The 20483-nt window shown below is 40.4% G+C and overlaps 1 long non-coding RNA gene across 1 annotated transcript in view; it reads right to left on the bottom strand.

Annotated features, from left to right (window-relative positions):
* Nucleotides 1-1019: 1019 nt before the first annotated feature.
* The window catches only part of LOC132650718 (uncharacterized), a 29531-nt gene continuing 10067 nt past the window's right edge, over nt 1020-20483 (bottom strand). The window contains exons 4-5 of the long non-coding RNA XR_009588893.1: nt 1452-1564; nt 1020-1325 (exon numbers count right to left, since the gene is read on the bottom strand). This is a non-coding gene — a long non-coding RNA (uncharacterized LOC132650718). The remainder of the gene's footprint in view (nt 1326-1451; nt 1565-20483) is intronic.

The raw sequence follows: 20483 nt of genomic DNA, 5'->3' as shown, positions 1-20483 counted from the left end.
TTTCGCAAGGTCTTGGCTGTTAGGTCAACCTAACGAACACAAAGTGATGTTAATGTGTGGAGTAGAGGAGCCCAGTAATGACACACACAGGCAGTAGTGTCAGAGTGTGAGTGAAGTCCCTGGAAGAGCACACGCTGTTGGTGTCTGTGCAGATGACCTTGCCTCTCTGCCACAGGCCTCTTACCTAAAATAGAAAAAGAGAGACCTCATTCATGGGGTCAGTTAAGCCGTAAGTGAAAAGACAGGTAAGTATGTTTTCAAACCAGCTTCTGGACCTTTACGTGGTGACCCCACTAGCAACTGGATGGGGGAGGGGTCATAAGAAACTTATTTCTTAAAGTCCAATGACAAAAATTAATTCAAAGTCAAATGCATAACAAACCTGAGCTGTTGCTGGCAGGGCTTGCTCTTGCTGCTGGCAGCTTCAGTGCAGCCTTGGTTCTGAGCATATAACATGCACACGTCGTACTCTGAGGAGCCAGTCATGGCAGAGCAGCAATGAACAATGCCTGAAATTCCTCAACCCAGACTCCACAATAGTGCATGCTTTAGATTGCAGTGGCTTTACACACAGAAAGAACTATGATGCCATGGTTACAGAGAACAAAGAGGAGGTTTTTCTTTCATTCTCCCTGAGCATATAGACAACTGGCTAGTTAGTTGTTCCTTCAGGTGGGAATGCACTAGAATGTTTGAAAAATAAACTAGAATAATCAGCATTGATGTTGGAGATGCTGCCTTGAATTTCATGAAACTCTTACATGAAATTTGGCTTGGGATTGGGGTAAAATTTCCAACAACTTCTGAGATGGCCTTTCACGCAGTTCTGCCATCTTTTACTATGTATTTATTAGAGGTAGTACTATCAGCACTGATAATTATAAAATCAAACATTGGTGAAACTGAAACAGCTTGAGGATGCTCCATATCCGGCAGCATCAAGTCAGCCAACCGTGAGACCTTACTCAAAAATTAACAAGGTATCTCACTAACATACACGCTCTTCTGTCTTTAATAAACAATAAAATCATAAGTATGCCAAAATGATTGTTTTAAAATAAATTTGTGAGTGGTTATCAATGAATGCTTGATTTATTTTAAAACTCTGTCCTAAAGCTCACAAAACTTTGCAATATCGCAAAGATTCTTAGCAAGAAAATACTTGCTGAGGATCCACTCAGTACAGAAGTTCCGTGGCAGCTCTCCAGATATGCCATGCACTCCTGCATGTCTCCCGTGGCTACTCCACAGCTGCTCTTTTGTTGGGGACTGTAGGCAAGACTGTGTGTATGGTGCACAAGTTGGAGGGCATGGGCGGCGTCACCCTGCAATACAGAGAAGGAGTGTGTTTACCACCCAGTGACACAGAGAATGTCTCCCTCAAGAGCAAAGACCTAGCAGCTTTTTTGAAGTTTGTTTTAAAATATTTGAGTTTTCTAAGCACAGAATACCTCTCTTGCACAGAATCTGTCAAGTGTGCAGATGGTCCTTGTTGCATTGTCCTGTGGGAATTGGACCCGGAACGTAGCAAAAGGAAACACTGTTCCTCTGGCTCTTCCTAGGCCTGAGGGAAGAGACCGGGAAGGCTTAGCAGTCAAGTACGAATGAAGCAAAGCTAGTAGGTTAGATTTCCTGTTAGTGTTTATGCATTATTATGGGGAACAAATAATACAGACCGCAGGGTCCCATTTAACATGTGTCAAAAATCACTCATAAGCTACTGAATAGCCTACTACTTTTTGTAGTTTTTATATTTAAAATTTTAAATTGATTTCACATCTATGTGTAAGTAAGGAAGACTGAGAAGAGTTGTAATAAAGCACCTTCTCCAGAGCCTGTCTGCTCCTCCCCACTAAGTGCTTTTTCCAGAGATGAAGTCTTCCCAGCAGCAAGTAGACCCTATTAACACACACCCAAATAACCCTTTGTCCTACCACAAGAACACTTGTTCACTGTAGTTCTATTCATAATAGCTGGAAATTGGAAACAACCTAGATATCCCACAACAGAAAAATGGATAAAAAATATGGTATATTTGCACAATGGAGTATTACTGTTTTAAAAATGACATCACAAAATGTTTTAAAATGGCATCTGTACAGGCAAACAGACCGAACTAGAAAAAATAATCCTGGTAACGTAGACCCAGAAAGATAAATATGGTATTAGTCACCTATGTGTGGACATTAACTGTTAAGTAAATGATAATCAAGCCACAATCCAGAGGCTGAGAGAAGATAGGTATAGAGGAAAGGACTGGAGTAGGGGGACACATGGATCTCCTGGGGAGGGGGAGACAGACTAGATTTTTAAGTGGGCTAGAGCAGGGAGGGTGAGAACAGGAGGATCCAGTGGGGCTTAGGGAGGCAATGTGGAGAGAGACAGCTAGAATTAAAGGGCATCTGAGCTGTGGTATGGAAAACTGGTGCAGTGGTAACTTCCTAAAATAAAGGCAAGTCTAATAACGTCTCCAAACAACGAGGGAGATGGAGTCCCAACCAACCATCTCTTGTCACCAAATGAAGCTTCCAATTCCAGGACTGGGTTGCATCCAATTCACTTATTGGCCAAAGAGGGTTCCAGGGCAATCCCACAGTCTGACAGAAAACCCACACACAACTCACTGATTGTGCACAGGTTGAGTGGGTGCCTACATAGAAACTTTGTCCCTTTGTAGGAGGAATGTAAATACCAACCCAATCACAAAACCTCTGACCTACAATCTGCCTTGCTTGCAAAATATGCGGATTTTACCTAAGGCCTGCTCCATGAGATGGAATCCATGCCCAACACTCCTGCAGTGACCAAGAAACAGACACTAGATAGCTCAGAGAGCTAGGATAAAGCCAAATACTCCTTATCAAAAAGAAAAAAAAAAGGAAGAAAAGAAAAAGCAACAGTAAAATGACTCCTAATGAAATTCTGCTTTTCTCATAGGTAATTGCCTTATTCAGCCACATCAGAGAAGGTTCCTCCTGCAGCAGACAGGAACAAATGCATAGAACCACAGCCAGAAATCAGTGAGAGGGAGACCTTGGAACACACAGCTCTAAATATAATGTCTCCATCGAATCCTGCCCCTCAGAGCTCAGGAAAACAGGTGGAAAAAGAGTCAGAAAGAGTTTAGGAGCCAGAGGGGCAAAAGGACGCCAAGAGATTAAGGCCCTCTAAATCAACATGAGCGAAGCTCATATAAATTCAGAGACTGAAGCAGCAAACACAGGCCTGCACAGGTCTGCATCAGGTCCTTGTGTATATATTATAGTTTCAGTTTCGCATTTTTATAGAATAAGAAAGAAAGAAAACATTCCCATTCAAACATACTTTCCCATTTTTCGTCACACCTGGAATTTGCAAAGTATTTCACAGACTAATCACTGATGAAATTGCAGCTAAACCCTACTGACTCTTTTTGCTTGTGGTGGTTTGAACGAGAAACATCACTTACAGGTTCAAGCATTTAGAGACTTGGTCCCCATTCCAGTTCCAGCTCTCTGCTCTGTGCTTGCCATGGAAGACATGACTCCTCTGCTTCCTGCTCCCCCTGCCACACCTTTTCTTTCAGTGGGCCTGGCAGAGAATGTTGCAAATGCAAAAACGTTCTGCCCTGAACAAAAAGGAACCCGATGTCATGAACCTACACTCTCCTGTGTAACTCCAGAATACTAGAACCTCAAAAGCAAGATGAAAAATTAGGCAGATAATTCTAAGCTTTGTGAAACATTCAAAACTTGTAAGTGTAGCCTTCACAACATTGAGTTAATTTATTCAAGAGACATTTTATTAATGGCCACTTAGCACTTTTAAACAACATTGAATTAATCACATTCTAAACTAGTTCCTATGAAGAAAAATATTATTGTTCCATTTCAATCAATGCTTTATTTAGATAGCAATTATTTAGTTTCTAAGTTTGGCTCAACCATGTGATAGGTTGTGATTAAAAAAAGGAACTATGCTAATTCTCTCATTACAGAAGGATAGAAGAGTCAACTCACAGAAGTCTAAACTGACAGAATAGCAGGATTAGATGGTGCCTGTTCAAATAAATATGATGATATAGGAAAAGACCTTCACTGTGTACTAGAAATTATGAAAACAGTACCTATTTATATTTTGCTAAAAATAAGATCTCAAAGCCATACTTTTTTGATGAGTGTTATAGCACATGTTGGTAAAAATATGTTTGTTACATTTTTAATATTTATTTTGCTGTGCTGTGATTTAATCTGGAGATATGTACATTCTAAAAATGCTTCACCCATAGCCATTTCAAATAAAATATTTTGAGCCAGGGTGTTGCTGACTTTTTCAGGCTGGCTTTGAACTCAACTTTGTAACCCAGGGCAGATCTTGATTTTGTGATTCCCCCTACAGTAGCTTCTCAAATACGTGGGATTACATGCAGACACTCTCAAGCTTGGTGTGACCACACAAACACACACACATCAATCCCCAGTTTAAAACTTAAATACGGGAAATGTTTTCATTCCGCTGCCAAATATTTAAAGTAGAGTATCCTTAATAGCTGAAGACACGTGAGATCAAGGGTTTCATAAATTAAACATAGTAAAGACTAGGGAGGAATATTGATAACCATAACTCCTATAATCATACAGATTTAGTGAATGTTTCTCTTAAAATATGGATAAACTGAAATATACCTGTCCCAAAAGTAGATAGTATCTAAGAAGACTGGCGCTGAGAAGAGAAAGCAAAGGTGATTGGTTCTCCTCTATCCCAAATGGCCCTAAGCTGGGTGGGATATTTTACTTCTAATTTGTGAACCTGGTGATTTCTACTAATCAAACATTTTATGTGTATCTCCAACTTCATCCTGTATAGGTAAGTTTCCCACTAAGAAATGCCACCAAATACAAAGCTATCCCACTCTTAATTGCTTACACTACTCAAAGCAAACATTTAGCAAACAAGAGAAAATTTCATTTCTACATAAGAAGTTTTAGAAAACTACCAGCTATCAAAATTAAAGGATAATGCCTGCACACTCCATTAGTACTCCTTAATTGCTTTTGTATAATGAGCTGCAAAACGTAATTGCTTGCCTGACACTGATATGAATCTCAGTTGACAGATTTGTAAGTTGTACTCCGGAAGGATAGCACACCAACCCTGACATCTCAAAGTCCAAAAGGCAAATGAGAGAGAGGGAGACGGGGATCATCTGTGATTGGTTTTCCTTTCAAGGAAAAAGAAAAATCAGAAAGGTTGTAAAGTTACAACTGTGTCTTCTTTCTCTTCACACACCATCAGCCAACACCCCTTTCCATCTGCCCAGACCTGGGAAAAGTCTTTCCAGCCCCAAACTAGAGCTCTGAAATCTGAGCTCTGCAATCTGCCTCCTTCTTTCCCCTACTTGCTAGCTCAATCGCATGTACTTCTTTCATTCTATATGTTCAAAATGTTCATCTCTACCAGATCCTGGTTGGAAATTTAAATTGTGACATTAAATACACCAACACATATGCTTATTTCGCGTTTGAAGGTAAGATTCTACAGGGCCTACACCACATCGTAGGCCTGACCCACTTTCAAATCTAAAGTTGGCAACATGTTTATTCTTTCTCAAGTTCATACTATGCTCAGATTTATTAAACTGTTATTAAGGAATATGTACCTATGATTATATATACACACATACAGATAGGTATGCAGCAACAATTAATTTTTTTAAAGGTCATGAATTTGAAAGAGTAAAAAAGGTATATGGGAAGGTTTGGAGGTAAGAAAGAGAAGGAGGAAATGATTTCAACATTAAAAATTAAAAGAAATACAAAAAGTTATTTACTCCAGCTCAAACATGGAATGTAAAAACAAAACAAAACATAATTTCCTCCTCATAAAACTCAATGGTGAAATTAGAAACCTTATTTAAAATTTTATAATATTATTTAATTCTCCTTGAAAAAGTTGTCTTATTGGTGTTGGTGTCCCCCTCCCTCCACTAGAAGTCCTGCCTGGCTACAGGAGCTGACCACTCAGGCTCCATTTCCCCCACTCATAAGGGCCTCAGCTAGGGTCATCTCCATAGAATCCACAAAACTTTAGAGCCAGCCAACCAATGACTGGCCCAATTTGAGTCCCATGCCATGAGAGAGACCCTGTGCCTGACACTATTAATAATATTCTGCGATACCTGCAGACAGGAGCCTAGCATAATGGCCAGCTGAGTGGCTTCACCCAGCAGCTGATGGAAACAGATGCAGAGACCCACAACAAAACATTAGGCAGAGCTTCGAGAATCTTATGGAAGAGGGGGAGGAAAGATTGAAAGAATCAAAAAGATCAAGAAAACCTACAAAATCAATTAATCTGGGCCCTTAAGGGTTCACAGAGACTGAATCACCAACCAGAGAGCATCCATGGGATAGACCTAGGCCCCCAACACATCAGTAACAGATGTACAGCTTGGTCCTCATGTGGGACCTTTAACAGCAGGAGAAGAAGCTGCCTCTAACCCTGCTGCCTCTGGATCCCTTCTCCCTACCTGGACAGCCTTGTCGAGCCTCAGCAGAAGAAGATGTGCCCGTCCTATTTGATATGACAAGGTGGGTTGATACCCATGGGAGGTCTCCTCTTCTCTGAGAAGAAAGGAGGAGGCATAGGTGAAGGTGAAGGGAAAAGAGTGGGCAGGGCTGGGAGGAGAGGAGGGAGGGGAAGTTCCTATCAGGATGCAGAGCAAATAAATTAATTAAAAATAATGAAGGGCAAAAAAAAAATGTGTCTTATTTGATTCTGTCCTTGTCTTTCCTCTTCCTTCTAATTACTTCTTTTTGTTTATTTTTGAGATTGTATTTATTCTATTTTTATATTTTATATAATTAAAACAGTGCTTGTATAAAAATTCACACAAAGTTGCTAGAGAGCATACAATTTCCAAAAATGTCCTGGGTTTGTGTTACCTTCAGTTTTCTGAGGGCGCACTCAAATCAGTGTGACAGGCAGACATGACGCGGTCTCTCACTCTCTTTGGCTAAACTGTTCTCGTTATTTCCTCCTCACAGTAGTGACTGATGTCCACTTGTGCAGGGGCTGCTCTTCCCGGGATGTCAGACCTTAAGGCTGGACCTACCAGAGGCAAGGACTTCCCACAGCAGTAGCAGCCCCTGGGCTCTCACCCCACCTCAGAAAGACCCAGTGACCTACAACCAGGGGTCTCCAGGTTCCTCTAGATCAGGTAAGAGGCAATCACTGAGGGAATGGTAGAAACTGAGGCAATCTCTACAAGAACCCAAGTGGCCACATTGTGGTGTGATCAGGCCATTGAGATTGTGTTTTAATTACATTTCTTGCTTCTCTTTCCCTCCTTCCAAACCTTCCCAATTACTCCTCCCTGCTTTTCTTCAAATTCACAATGTCTTTGTTCAATTGTCATTGCAATGCATGTATATGCAAATTATAATTATATATATATATATATAATTATATATATATATATATATATATATATATATATATTCTCTAATATAATCTACTAAGTCAACATGTTACTTGTGTGTGTGTTCAGGCCTAGCCTAGCACATCAATGCCTAGCTAGCATGGCAAGATAATTCTAAGAGTGCAGTAATGACACACATACCTCGCAGTAATAGTAACAAACAGTTCTCAAATCATACTTAAGATTTACTCAAGAAGAGGGATACCATACCCCACACTAGAAACATAGTTACCTAACCACTGCTGGTAAAATCTAAGTGATTCCTCTGAACTCTAATCATCATGATTTACTACTGACATTCTTCAGTAAATCATTTTTCATCTAATTTTTTCTATTACTCAAATCTTTGACTATGGGAATTAATGTTTCCCCACACACATTCCCTCTCACTCTCTCTCTGTATCTATGTCTGTGTTTCTGTGTCTCTGAGTCTGTCTCACTGTCTGTTTTCCTCTGTTTCTCTCTCATCTTTCTTTCTGTCTGTCTGTCTCTTTCTCCTTCTCCCTCATTTCACTATATGCCACTATACATTTTTTATAACAAATATAACACCAAAAATAGTGGCTTTAAGGTCAAAAAGGACAGATTTTGAATGTAGTGTTCAAGGTGTTCGGAATCTAACTCGTGTGTGTGTGTGTGTGTGTGTGTGTGTGTGTGTGTGTGTGTGTGTGTAAAGGAGGAGCAACCATACAAGGAATTATAGTATGTGATAATAAGTAGGTGTTTACAAAAGGAAGTGGATGTCCAGGAAAAACCATCCTTTAGTCAGTGGAGGAGTGGTACAGGACTTAAGGTAAGGCAGAGCTTGGAGTGAAATTGGGAGGGGGGGCTTAATACTAGCCAATAATTTGATACAGTTATCCTGATGAGTCCATCTACTACTCATCTTAGTATTTATGTTTCTATTTTATCTGATAAGATGATAAATATGTAGGTCTGCCAATGATAATGAGCTATCCCCATAATTAAGGAAAGAAAGAGCGAAACCATCAAACCATTAACCAAAAAAGCAGTAGTGACATGTAGGAGGAAAACTCTGGGATGTGGGCAGGAAGCACAGGAAGCAGGAGACAGTGGTAGATGCTGTGGAGGTGTGTCTACTGTGCCAAGGCAGATGGGGCATCCCTGGATGTTTCTGGACAGAGAGTATCCTGTTGCCCAGAAAACCATCATCATGGCATTCATTTTCCATCAACAAGAAAAAGACCAGGTGACAGACTCTATTTAAGAGGCCAATTTTTCTTTCTCAAATGACATTTACTTTTCATGAGTCATTATGGACACCATGAAAAGTGAACTCAGAGTGTAGGTAAGAAAGCTTGAGAAGGCTGGGCATCTTCTCACTGGCTTTTAGTTAGCACTGAATTTCCTAAGACTGAAGTGTTTCCCTCTTTCTACCACTTAGAAAAAGCATCAGCAGTAAAATGTAAAAGCAGAGTGGCACACAAAGAGAAAAAATAACAGGAGGATAGAAAATGAGTAAAAACCTCAGTGGCCAAACAAGGATCACAGAGAAAATGAAGGGAATGGAAAAAAAAATTTTAAACCGCTAAAAATCAAGTTTGTATCTCTTAAGATTTTTGGAAAAATAAGATCTTAGCACTATTCAACAGTTTGATACACTTGTTTTCATGACCCTATGTGATTGCTAGTGTTACGGTGTATGCTTTAATTTTATGAGAGAGCACAGTACATGAGAGAGGCCATACAGTGATAGTGACTTATCCCTCAGGTTAGTTTTGATATTCTTTGTTCATATGCAATTGCTGATTTAACCAACAGTTAATGGCTTTAAGTGAAAAATGGTTATTGTAGAAAGAAAAATCTGTTTTCCCAGGATACATTCAAATAGCAAGTAAGAGCAGAAGCTTTGTATGGAAAGCATGTCAATGCCATACTGAGCATTGATGTTTCAGGTAGGCCACACGTGATGGTACTATGTTGGTAAGTACCACTTGCCCAAATATTTTTATAATGCCACTGCAACCTCTATATCAGGAGACAATATATTCTGCTTTTGTTTTCAATCATCTGTCCTGCAATGGGGTCATTGTAGACATTCTGAAAACTATTATGACCCCTCAAACACATAAGGCAATTTTCCTTTCACCAGAATATTTTTTAAAAAAAAAATATTACTCTCAGTTGTAAAATGAATAAGTCTGTGAGTTTTGGTTCCTCAGATATAAAGCAATACAGTTCAGTTATAATTTCAATTATGATTGTCAGTAAACTGAGATAAAACTTTATTGAAGTGTGATTTTGCTTTCTTTCCCCCAGTTTTGGTCCCAAGCCTAGGCAACACTCTGAAGTGTAGTTATTTGTAAGGTGCTTGAAAGGATTCTAGCATTTGAAGAGACACTTTGTAACTGTTGCATGTAAGCTATTCCGTCTCTTTTAGCATTACAAAGTGCTGCTGCAGCTTGCAATAATTAAAAGCCGCTACAGTTAAGACTTTTATGATTAGCCCTATTATGGCTCATTGAGCTTAAATTTTGAAAGTTTGTATTATGTCCATGATTAAAATGCTTCTTAGTCATAGAATTCATTCTAAAGTTTAATTTGGACATTTTCCAGAATCTTCTGTCTTGTTTTCCCCACCCTTGGGATGCTGTACTGAGACACCACTTCAAGGCAAAATGTAGTTGTTATGTTGGAGGTTGACACTCCCAAAGCATAAATGAGATCTTCTGTTCTATTGTGGTAACCCACCTAGGAAAGGAGCATCTTCGGAAAGTTGTCTTGTACAGGTCTCAACCACCAGAGCAACAGCCATATATCCAAGAAGAATTCCAAAGGTCCAGGCTTATAAAACACTCTGAGTGAAAGAAAGGCACTCAAGCTAAGTTGTACTGTTACTCTAAGAAAATATTCTTGAAGTGGCCAGGAGGGATGAAAATAATAAGACAAAAACAGCAACAAAAGCAACAGCTCCCTTTATTGCCCACTGGAACATGAGGACACCACACACTTTGATCACAGCACACAGAGAACTCAAGCTGGGGCTAAACTGTCCGCTTTCTCCCCACTGGCTATCATGAACAGGGACACAGGGCCTGCTGGGTGATCTCAGCACCTCTCCTCAGCTGTGAAGCCTGCAAACTACAAGAACAGGATGCCAGACAAGAGGTGCCCCTGGTACAATAGCGGCATGACTATCAGAGGAGTAACCACTCTTTTCATGATTGGGTCTGAAACCCAGTCTTTGGCAGGAGAGTAAGCATTGGAGACTGAACTACCAAGATGAGCAAGCATGTATGGAACTCGAGAGGTTGTTCAATGACTGCAAGGACCAATTTCTCTTACAGACAAAATGCACATATATGGTGCATATGTATGTGTGTATGATGTATCTGTATCTCTATTGTGTATGTTCATATATTTATATATACACACATGTATATATAGATAGACATTAGATATAGATATACATATGCACACATATACACATGTGGGTGAAACACTCATATACATAAAATAAAAAATAAATAAAACTTTAAAATAACAACGAAAAATTAAAATGGGGCAGAAGGCAGTTTTGGAGGAAAAGTGGAAGTCATTTCTTAGGTGCAGAACACGATGTACCCCAGGAAATCTCTTAAATACTAATGAGAGGAGCAGGTGTTAAATACGTGCTCTACAAAGGGTCATAGGCTTTATGACCCAGGACTTCCTGCGCTCTTTCCTCAGCTCATTATTTACCTCCACTTGAAGATGCTTTCTCCTTTATTAGCTTGACTCTGTTTATATCTCTAAAAATGTGCAGTCTTTTGCCTTGGTTTCCCCAGTAACAACTCCATGAGAAGAAATTCATTCCTGTTTCTGTAAACCTTGTCAAGAGACCTTGGCTGAAGGGATCACATGCACTAGGAACACAGCAGAACCTAATAATACAGTATTGCAGAAAACTTATGTTATCAAACTGCCTTCCAAATGTTCATGCTTACACCCACAGATTAGTGCTGTCCTCGGGTTTAACCAGGTAAGCCTCAGTAGTACAGCAAGTGTTGATTAGTACAAAAAAGCAACATTAACCAAGAGTAGGTGATGGCAGAGTGATCTGCCCTAACTTGCATATCTGTGTCACCGTCCCTCGATGTCAGAGCATGATCAAAAAGTGACCCATGGTGTACCATGCCTTGGGGAACTTTGACAGAAAAAAAGGAAAAGGTAGAGCACTTTTACCTAAGGAGCATTTGGTTGCCTGGGTTGTTCTTTGATGTGATGATGTCTTTTATGTCTCCTGTGACAAATACTTACATTCAATTTATAAGATACGTTGATCCTTGCTGTGTGTCAGAACATAGATGTAGAACCCAATCTGGATATGGCCTTCTGCCTTGTTTTTGTGTGTTTTCAGATATAATCTATAGTACATGCCAGGCAACTGTGTTTAAATTAGTCTGTCCTAATACATTGAGCGTATCTGGTGTTATATTGAGCTCATTGATCTACTTGAATTTGAGTTTTGTGCAGGGTGATAAACATGTATCTATTTGCATTTGTCCACCTCAACATTTGTTGAAGATGCTGTCTTTTTTTCCACTGTATGGTTTTGACTCCTTTGTCAAACATCAAGTGTCCCTAGGTGTGTGGGTTTATTTCTGGGTCTTCAATTTGATTCCATTGATCCACCAGTCTGTTTCTATGTCAGTACCATGCAGGTTTTTTGTTTGTTTGTTTGTTTGTTTGTTTGTTTTTACTGTTGCTCTATCATAGAACTTAAAGTCAGAGATGGAAATATCTCCAGAAGTTCTTTTATTGTATAGGATTGTTTTAGCTATTCCGGGTTTTTTTGCTGTTTGTTTTTCCATAGGAAGATTAGAATTGTTCTTTTAAGGTCTATAAAAAACTGTGCTGTTTTGTTTTGCTTTGTGTTGTTTGCCGAGGACTGGGTTGAATCTGTAGTTTGCTTTTGGTAAAATGGCCATTTTTAATATGTTAATCCTATTAATCCATGAGCATGGGATTGATAGGATTGAAAGACTTTGCATGAGCAAAGTCTTTTCTTCACAGACTTGAAGATCTTGTCATACAGATCTTTCACTTGCTTGATTAGAGTTACACCAAGTTACTTTATATTATTTGTGGTTATTGTAATAATTTCTTTCTTAGCCTATTTTCCATTTGTGTTCAAGGGGGCTACTGATTTTTTTGAATTAATCTTGTCTCCAACCACTTTGCTAAAGCTGTTTATCATCTGTAGGAGTTTCTGGTGGAAACTTTGGGGTCACTTATGTACACTATCATATCATCCACAAAAACTTCAACCCAAAATTTACTTTACTTTACTTTACTTTACTTTACTTTACTTTACTTTACTTTAGGTAAATGTGCAGGGATAAAGATGGAGCAGACAGAGCAGAGATTGAGGGAATGACCAACTAATGCCTGGACCAACCAAAGACCCACCCTATGGGAGAGTGCCAACCCCTGACAGTATGAACACTACTTTGCTAAGTTTGCAGACAGGAGCCTGTCAGATTTGTTCTCTGAGAGGCTCTACCCAACAGTGCCTCAAAACAGATGCATAGCAAAACTCATAGCAAAACATTGGGTAGACATAGGGTGTCTTATGGAAGAGTGAAGGAAAGAATAAAGAACCCAGAGGTGACAGGGGCTCCACAAGAAGACCAACAGACCCAACTAACCAGGGCCCAGAAGGGCTTGCTGAGACTGAAGCATCAACCAAGGACCATGAATGAACTGGACTTCCACCCCCTACAAAAATATAGCAGATGGACAGCTCAAGCCTCATGTGGGACCTCTAGTAAGGGAAGCAGGGACTGCCTTGGACACAGACTCACTCGCCAGCTTTTTTATCACTTTCCAGTTGCAGGACTGCTCTGCCAGGTAACAGGGGAAGAGGACATGCTCAGTCCTGATGCAACTTGATGATCTGGGGTAGATGGAAAAGGAAGCCCCCTTTTTCTGAGGAGGGGAGGGTGGACTTGGAAAAGAAGGAGGGATGGGGCTACAACAAGGATGTAAAGTGAATTTAAAAAAAAACAAATTAGTATACCCTGAGAAAGTTCTGGAAAAGGGTTGACCTATTAATATTTAATATGTGTTTACTGGGATTTATTTACAGTTTTTCTGCACTCAAGCAACCTTCCTTGGATCATTGCTTTCTTTGTTACTTTAATATATAAAAGTACACTGAAATTGTAATAATGTTGCCCAGGTCCAGCAGAAATGACCTGCATAGATGAGCTGAAAAGTCAACACCTAGGCTCAGGGAACATCATGCAAGAGGGGTAAAAGGGGTAAAACTCAGAGAATGGGGAACTGTTGTGCAAAAAAAGACATCATCTGGAAATGATATAGACGTTGCATTTGTGCACGCACTGCAACTGTGGTTATGTGCACAAGACTGGGCCGGTCAACACTTCATTGGGTATGGAAAATAGTGGTTGTTGGGGGAAGGGTAGCCTTTTCTTCATTGGAGTAGCCAATGATAATCTGCCACATTTCCAGTAAATAACCTTCTATCCATGCAAGCAACTGTAATTAAACTAAGCCACACACACACACACACACACACACACACACAATGGAGGAAGTTTGGTAAATAGGAAGTGCTTCAGTAGGAGAGGAAGAGAATTATAGAAAAGAAAGAAGGGGTTTAAACACCCGAAATTAATCACACGCAAATAGGAAACTGTCAAATAAAAAAAAAGTAGCTTGGATTCTTTCTCACCCTTAGGCTCATGTTTTAAGTATGCCCTGTGCTGCCTGGTCTTATGTCAGCCTTACACTGGAGTCATCTGAAAGGAGGGAGCGTCAGTAAAGAAGATCCCTTCATGAGATCCAGCTTTAGGGCATCTTTTTAATGGTTGATACAGGAGTACCCAACCCATTGTGGGTGATTCCATCCCTGGGATGGTGGTCCTGAGTTCTATAAGAAAGCAGGCTGAGCAAGCCATGAGAAGCACGGCAGAAAGCAGCACCCTCCATGCATCTTCATCAGTTCCTACCTTCGGGTTCCTGTCCTGTTTGAGTTCCCGTCCTGACTTCCTTCAATGATGAAGAGCAATATGGAAGTGTAAGCCACAGAAACCCTTTCCTCCCCAACTTGCTTTTTGCTCATGGTGTTTCATCACAGCAATAGAAACTCTATTTTTACATATCTTAAAATGAATTATGGAATGATAGAGTTGTAGATAAAGAAACTATGACTTAGAAGAGCACCTTACTGATGGTCAGTCTAAGCCAACAACCCATGACAGTCAGTCACCAAACTCAGTCTTCCTCTCCTCCCTGCCTCCCTGCTTCCCAGTTCATCTCTCCAAGACCTTTGCTACATAGTAGAGAGTTCTGATTTATGGCCAATTCTGAAGATCTTATTCCTCTCTTTGTAACCTGAAATTAGCTGGTTATGCTTATTTTGTAGACCAACCAATAAAATATTATTAACCATTAAAAACAAAATGGGAGTGCAGGCAGATGAGGAGTGCCTGAATGTCTAAATGAGGGAATCAGGGCACAGAAGTGGTGATGGATATGACTACAGACATTAACAAAGTTAGCTTTAAGACCCCAGGCCACCAAATGCTTGAGGAAACATTTTGAACATGAGAGAATGCATAAAAGAACAGGCCCCTAAAAAAGTAGTGTTCTTTCAATAGGGAAATGTTCTCATTTCTAGAATTGGGATGTTTAATGAATACACATCTTCTGTTATTATAAATATAGCTGATGTCACCACAGATGACTTTATTATTGCAAAGATAGTACATGATGTAAGAAATGTATATTCTCTTTATTGTCAAAGGAAAATAAAAATGGAAGCCACAGTTTAGACATACCCTCAAGAGTAACCGCCCACAGCCATTAAACCAAGACTTATTTCCTGATTCCTTCAAAACTCTAGCTCTAATCATGAATGGAAAACAGAACTTAAGCTTTATTCCATGTCAGCATGATTCGTTGAAATTAAGCCAATCAGTTATAGAAAAATCAGCACTAACAGTTCTGCTTACTTTAAAAAGAAGTGGTGAATAGTAGCCAATCAGCAGACAACTCTAAATACTTCTTTGTACTTTGTAATATGTACACTGTGACTTCCGTAAGGGGAAAAAAACTCTTACATCAGGACCCAAAATCCTCTATGTTGTGACCCATACTTTCTCTTTCTACACAACAACAACAAAAAACTTTTCAAAAAAAATCCCAACTTAATCTAATTTTCTTGTGGGCACTATTACTACAGCAGGAAGTCAACAGACTTCAAACTTCCCAATCAAGAAACGGCAACATGTGGACACTTGGCTGTAACCACAAAGAAAAGGCTGAAAATGAGTGGGGCCAGAACATGGCAAGTAGTGGGGGACAGTTCACTTTTACCAGAACCTTTTAGGGTTCTGGGCTTTATAAACAATACTATGTTACTCTTAAGAAAAATTAAATGCTAGAAAAACAAAACAAAAAATACATTGAAGTAAGTGAGACAGCTGAACAACTGAGAGAAAGGCAGGCCCGGCATAAGCTGTTTGGATGGCTTGTCTTTTCTGCCATGTTGCCTCTGTCTAGTGATGCTGGAAAACAAAGACTAATGCTGCAATACAAAATGCAGCCTGCTCCCGTCCTGTTCCCCTCTTCCACCACTTCTGGCGTCTATCCTGTTTGCCCTTCTGAATGAGATTTAAGCCTCCTCCCTAGGGTGCTCCTTGTTGTTTAGCTTCTTTAGGTCTAGATGTTAGCATGTTTAGCCTGTACCATGTGGCTAATATCCACTCTTAAGTGAGTACATACAATGCCTGTCTTCCTGCTTCTGGGTTACCCCATTCAGGATGATCTTTTCCATTTGCCTGCAAATTTCATGATTTCCTTGTTTATAATAGCTGAGTCATATTCCACTGTGTAAATGTACTGAATTTCTGTATCCATTCTTCGGTTGAGGGACATCTAGGTTGTTTCCAAATTCTGGCTATTACAAATTAAGCTGCTATGAACATAGTTGAGCAAATGTACCTTTTGATATAGGATGGAAGCCTACCACAGATGTTCTTTAAAAGACTCCACCCAGCAGGGGATCAAAGTAGATGCAGATATGCACAGCCAAACGTTGGACAGAGTGCGGGAGTCTTATGGGAAAAAAAAAAGGATATGGAAGAAGAAGACCCAGAGGAGACAGGAACCCCACAAGGAGATCAACAAAGCCAAAAAAAAAAAAAGAAAGGAAAAGCTGGACCCAGAGGGCACTGCAAAGAACTGATGCATCAACCAATGGCCGTGCATAGAGAGGAACTAGACCCCCTGCTCATATATAGCGCATAGGCAGCTCGGTCTCCATGTGGGCTCCCTAGTAAGGGGAGAAGAGACAGTCTCTGACATGAGCTTGGTTTCCTGTTCCTTGATCACTTCTCCCTGGCAGAGAGACCTAGCCAGCCCACAGAGGAAGAGGATCCAGGCAGTCTGAATGGGACCTCATAGGCTAGGGTTAAACAGTTAGGGAGAATGACTTCCCCTATCAGTGGACTGAGTAAGAGGAATAGGGGAAGAAGAGGGAGGGAAGGCGGGACTGGGAGATAATAGATTGGGCTACTACTGGTATAGAAAGTGAATAAATTATAAAATAATAATAATATAATAAATCCAGAATTCCTACTGCTATGAAGCTCTTTTCTTCCTTTTGTAAATGTGATCAAATTTGATCACAAACCCCTCTCTTAAACTATACAAAACAAAGCACTTAATCATGAATAAATGAGCACTCATCTCTGTTGAAGTATCACATATACTCTTCTTTTCAAGGAGATGTTAAAATACCAAGAAAGTACCCATAGGAAGTGTTTAAAGCACAGATGATGTAGAAAAGAAAGGTGGCAAATCAACATAAACTTAGTTTGTAAAGACTCCTCCCATCATGCTATGCTTGAATACAGTAAGAAAGTGGAACCTCTGGAAGCTCTAAAGAATGAGGAAGACCCTCTACTGGGCGCAAGTATTTGTTAGCAGATGAGTCAGGTGATTACTTGAGAGTTGGGTTTTTTTTTGTTTGTTTGTTTGTTTTCTTTTTTAATCTCCCCACACTCATCTGGCTCTGTAAAAGTTTCTAGGGGGGTAGTCAATCTCTAGTGGGCAAGTGTGTGTGTGTGTGTGTGTGTGTGTGTGTGTGTGTGAGAGAGAGAGAGAGAGAGAGAGAGAGAGAGAATGTGTGTGTGTGAGAGAGTGTGTGTGTGTGTGTGTCAGTGAGTTACATCTTATTCTGCTGTACCACCATGCTACCTATACAGTCTCGCTCTCATCAACCAGCTTCCCAGTGGGCCTACAGCTGGGAAACAATGAGGCATAACTAAAGGATGGGAAGAGTGAAGAGACTAGGGAGCTTCCTTCTCCTGTCTGTATTGGTGGAAGGGCAGTACCACCTGCATCTTCTCAGTGGTGGTGACATCAGCCACTCAGACAGCTCCTATTTCCTTCTAGTCAGGCCTACGTACCCTGGGTCTAAATCTAGCTAACTGCTGCAGCTTGAGGAATTGGCCTCTCGTTCCTTCCTTCCCCTCTTTCTCTCTCTTTCTAGTGGAGGTGCTTCCTCTTATCCCTCACAGGATCTGATTTGCCTTGGCTTACTTTCTAACACCCAAGTAAACAACTCTTCATTAAATTACCTGGTTAAGAAACCTAGAATGGTTTCTGTTTTCCTGTGTTCTGTTTTAGATGCTGTTATTTTAACTTCATGACTGTTAACTTAATCAGGCTTTAATAGAGTCCTTGGTCTGCATTTCTGCACTTGTTCTGATCCCCCTGTCATCATTCTCACAGTGCTACCTGTATTATCTTTTCTAAAATATATCCAGTTCATCATTCTTTTTGGTAATCTTCAAATGACTCTCCATTGGCTTGGCATTTTAAAGTTTGCTTTTTCATCTTTTTACAATAAATTGAAGATTACAAATACATGAAAGAACGGAGGGATAAAAGGACCCAGAGGAGAAAGGAACATCACAAGGAGACCAACAAAGCCAAAAAATTTGGGCCCGGGGCCCGGCAGAGACTGATGAATCAACCAAAGGCCATGCACAGAGATGAACTAGACCCACTGCTCAGATGTAGCCCATTGACAGCTCAGTCTCCATGTGGGTCCCCTAATAAAAGGAGAGGACACAGTCTCTGACATGAACTAGGTTGCCTGCTCCTTGATCACTTCTCCCTGGTGGGGAGACCTAGACAGCCCACAGAGGAAGAAGATCCAGGAAGTCCTGATAGGACCTGATAAGTAAGGTAGAGGAGTCAGATAGTAGGGGAAGAGGAACACCCCTATCAGTGAACTAGGCAAGAGGGATAGGGGAGGAAGAAGGAGGGAGAAGATGTGGAGGGGGCTACAACTAGGATATAAAGTGAATAAATTGTAAAAAATTAAATATATATATATAAACAAAAAAGCAAATATATTTAGTGAAAGGGAAAATAATATAAGTTAACTATCACCGCAGAAGAAATAAAATAAGTGAATTAAAGCAGAACATTAGTGAAGGGGACACACAAGTAGGGCATGTGGCTCCAAGTGCTTCAACTGTCATGAAAAAGAAACAATAACTACATGGCTGACTTCAGCCAAGCTAGCAGAGTGTGCACGGCATTTTTAGGAAATGGAAATTGCTTGCCTTATTGTGATAAAAAGGGGGACAAAAAAACAAGACTTTAAAACTTCATGGAGAAAAAAAGGCTCAAACTTGACAATTCACCATGGACATATTGGCTGTTAGTCAATAATCTTTCACAATTACTAGCTGTGTTTAGGATTCTAATATATGAGCATTTTCAGATGCTAAGAAGAATGTCACCATATTGTGAAAAACCAAATAAATACTAACTAATTCTGACAACATTACTGTAGTTCACAGCTTCTTGACTTTAAATCTTCTGATTGTTTCACTAAAGCCTCCTACCCCATCAGAGGCCAAGCCAGCTCCCTAAAAAGCCAGCTGAAGCCTCTTATCCCATGAGAGGCCAGCCACAAACAATCAAACACACACACAAACACACACACACTGCCCATACCCACCCAGTATAACCCCAACTATCTTTCCTTATCATTACATTACAGCTCACACATATGGTGAAAGCTTTGGACCCCACCAGAGTCAAGGTCAGCACTCGCCCCTGTCCCACCCACCTGCACCTGTCCAGTATTACCCCAACCACCACTCATCACTACCATATCTCAGCCCACACCGCAGGTGGAAGCTTCCTACTCCACAGGAGGCCAGGCCAACATCCTGAACTCCAGATACCAGGACAACTCCCTGAAAACCAGGCAGAAGCCTCCTACCCAACCAGAAGCCAGGCCAGCATCCTGAAGCCCATAGGACCCCTAGTCAGATCAGGGGCCAAGCACATCACCAGAATTCAGCTCCCAACTTGGGCAGCAACCCCTTAATGGACAAGAGGCCATCTAAACTATCAGAAGTCCAGCCCCCCCACCCCCCCACCCCCGATCTCTGGCACAGGCCCTGTACTCAAGCACAGACCACTCTGGCCAGAAATCCAGAAAGGAAACAGAAACTAAGGAAGAAAGCACCTGTCTAACAAAGACAAACACAGAAATCAGCACCTATAGCAACTACAAATGCAGTTGCCACAATCCAACAACAGCGAGAGCAATATATCACAACCAGAGCTCAGGCACTCCACTACAGCAAGCCCTGATATTCCAACACAGCTGAAGCACAAGAAAGAAAACCTTAAAACATTATGAAGATGATAGAGGTCCTTAAAAAGAAAATGAATAAAGTCCTTAAAGAATTCAAGGTAAAGATAATAAAAAATTTGGAGGAAATTAATAAATCCCTTACAGGGTATCAAGAAAGGCAAAAAAAAATACAAACAGTTGAAGAAACTGAAAGTGTTCAAAACCTCATAATGAAAATAGTAGCAGTAAAGAAAATACAACCTAAGAGAATTTTGGAAATGAAAAAATCTATGCAAGTGAAATGGAACTATAGATACAAGTGTCACCAACATACTACAAAATATAGAAGAGAGAATCTCAGGTGTTGAAGATACCATAGAAGAAATG

This window comes from Meriones unguiculatus, chromosome 1 (assembly GCF_030254825.1).
Source record: "Meriones unguiculatus strain TT.TT164.6M chromosome 1, Bangor_MerUng_6.1, whole genome shotgun sequence".
NCBI lineage: Eukaryota > Metazoa > Chordata > Mammalia > Rodentia > Muridae > Meriones > Meriones unguiculatus.
This window is presented reverse-complemented; position numbering and strand designations above follow the sequence as displayed.